The sequence below is a fragment of the Limulus polyphemus genome, unplaced genomic scaffold (genome assembly GCF_000517525.1).
Source record: "Limulus polyphemus unplaced genomic scaffold, Limulus_polyphemus-2.1.2 Scaffold2165, whole genome shotgun sequence".
NCBI lineage: Eukaryota > Metazoa > Arthropoda > Merostomata > Xiphosura > Limulidae > Limulus > Limulus polyphemus.
In genome coordinates, this window is record NW_013667775.1 from 184,924 (window position 1) to 187,371 (window position 2,448).

Here is a 2,448-nt window from a genome sequence, read left to right on the forward strand (position 1 = left end):
TTGTGTATATTACCCCTGAGGCTTTGCACGACAAATTTTTAAAGACAACAAAATATTTCAAGTCAAACTAAAAGCAATAAACGTATTACTACTAATACTAGTAGTATTAGTGCTCAGTAGTAGTATTAGATGTTTACAGTCTAACTTTGCAAAACAATATTAATTACTTTACAATTTAATTCTAAAGTTAGAAAATATTAACACCTGTGTAAGACTAAAAGGTCCAATATTAAAATTTAAAATCGTTGGTACGATGTGATAGATCTTTCTTTTCAGAAGTATTCTCTAACTTTAAGAAAAGGAATCTTCCCTAATGGCTGTATTATTAAATAAATCTAAGCCTAAATTATTTTCCAGAACACTTCACACTTAGCTAGCTTAAGTGTATAAGTTTCAAATTTATACTATTACTAGCTAAGACAGAATGTGGCATAAACCGCATTTAAAAAGAGAAAAGAAAAAAAAACTAGGATAAAAGTAAAAGTTACCGTACGTGTTACTGTTACAGTATTAGTTAGTACTTCCAACTCACACAGAAATAAGAAAAGAACCTTGGAGTTGGACGCTCAATGAAACATGTTCAGAATAATGTGGTACTGGACGTGCATGGTATAGTGGTAGTAATGTGTTTTTTACATCAATGCTTATTTAATTTTCAGTGTTAAAATCTTAGCCGGTTAAAATTAAATAACTTAAGGCGGTTAAGTTAAATACTTAAAAATATAATTACTGCTAGCAGTATCACTACCACTGACGAAGAGTCAAGTCCTATTCCTGAACGTCTGGCTAATTATTCTGTCATGTGAATGTAGCGTAACACCTCGAGTTCAATTTCAAGCATGAACTCGCATTTTTGTTTTTGCAAATAAATACTTTACAATTTACGAAATTATGTTATAACCTTCCGTAAATAGTAACATTATTACAAAATACCCGACATCCAAATACACGAGTGCACGATAAAAATGAAAAGGTGGCATTACTAATAGGATTAGAGAGTTAAGTTTATTATTATCATATTGTTACGACAGCGGAAGTCACGTGACCCTGGTAACAAGTAGTGAGTATCTAGAAGGTTCCTGAAGGCTCGAGTGTTTGCTAGACGCCCTTCATTTTGTATATATAAGACCGGGGAGAAGAGACGGCATAGATAATTGCAGACAGACAGAGACGGATAGTTGAGTCAAGCGCAGTAGTGACCGTAACTGCCCAGGGGCCCGGGCGAATGAAACCTGGTTATACTGTAAAGCATCTTTAGGCTATATCTTCATTTAGTGATAAAAACCATAGTTTTTGGCTTTTCTTTGCATATAGACGCTTGATACATTAAGAACGACTGAAATAATAATTTGAGTAATAATTAATATGTATTTGTTACTTTATAGATTGAATAGATATTTGTTGTTACTTTATTAACGTTTTTACGCTTATATTGTGAGGTAAAAACGGCTACTGCTATGATTTTGTCTGATTTATAAGCTCGTTGCTGTCCTAATTTAGGATCTTCTTTTTTGATAAATTCCTGTGTAGCTTTGTGCATAACTACAAACAAACGAACAAACTATTGTTTTTTTTTATAGAGTTTTTATAAGAGTAGCCTGTTTTGTTAGGAAACCAGTTAAATATAGAATAGTTTGGTAGAAAAGAAAGAATTCGGGTTTCCTTATATGTATATAATTATATCGAATTCTCGGTTATCACAGGAAGAGCAACAGATTGAAAATCCAAACAACGCAATCACGAAGGATGATAAAGATAAAACGTAAACTTCCTTTAGACAGTGATGCTACTTGGTAAGTGTAATCCTGTGTTGAAACACTGGTTAGATAGTAAACATATGCGCTCATTCTACGTTACCAATATATTAGGGAACTTAAAAAGTGAGTTTATTCAACTACTGGGCAATAAGGATTACAAACAAAGTATTCAAGAGGTAAAAAATAGTGGAATGTATACTATCATTCCAGCTCCTCATATAACACACCAAGACCAACTTTCAGTAACTGTGCGATTTATTAAACAATCCGTGAATTTTTAGGATCAGATGTAGCTGATAGTGAAGTTGCAAATATATATATGTAAAACGTTATAAGTAGCGGGACAGTCTCAGCGACCCTCATTTGTCCATGTTTCCCTTACGCCAAGATCAATCCTCAGGGACAATTCCCGATCTGCTATTCTGGATACAACGTTAGCTGATATTCCCGAGTCTGTCACTGAAGAGAGGTCAACATCAGGAACCTACGCAACATCGGTAAAAGTCCTACGACCGGGAGCAGACTTCTCATGGACTTGACACTACTGATCTATAAATAACCCTCCAGCAGCAAACTTTCATTCTCAGTCATGAGAACTTTTATATCAATGAAGCACTTTTTATTGTGTTATGTAACTTTAATTTTATATCATTTGTAATGTATGTGATTATGTTTGTTTGTTTGTTTTCTA

The 2,448-nt window shown here is 33.6% G+C and overlaps 1 protein-coding gene across 6 annotated transcripts in view; it reads right to left on the reverse strand.

The window, feature by feature from the left end:
• The window catches only part of LOC106466137 (glycerophosphocholine phosphodiesterase GPCPD1-like), a 36,332-nt gene that overhangs the window by 26,970 nt on the left and 6,914 nt on the right, over positions 1 to 2,448 (reverse strand). Inside the window, exon 1 of one of the 6 annotated variants that reach the window (XM_013926377.2) lies at positions 749 to 882. The exons of 1 other annotated variant lie outside the window; for it this stretch is intronic. The gene's annotated coding sequence lies outside the window, so the exon portion shown is untranslated. Of the gene's footprint in view, positions 1 to 493; positions 509 to 532; positions 883 to 2,448 lie in introns of those variants that run through there. 4 more of the 6 variants (XM_013926376.2, XM_022394100.1, XM_013926378.2 and 1 more) reach the window with 4 other exon arrangements.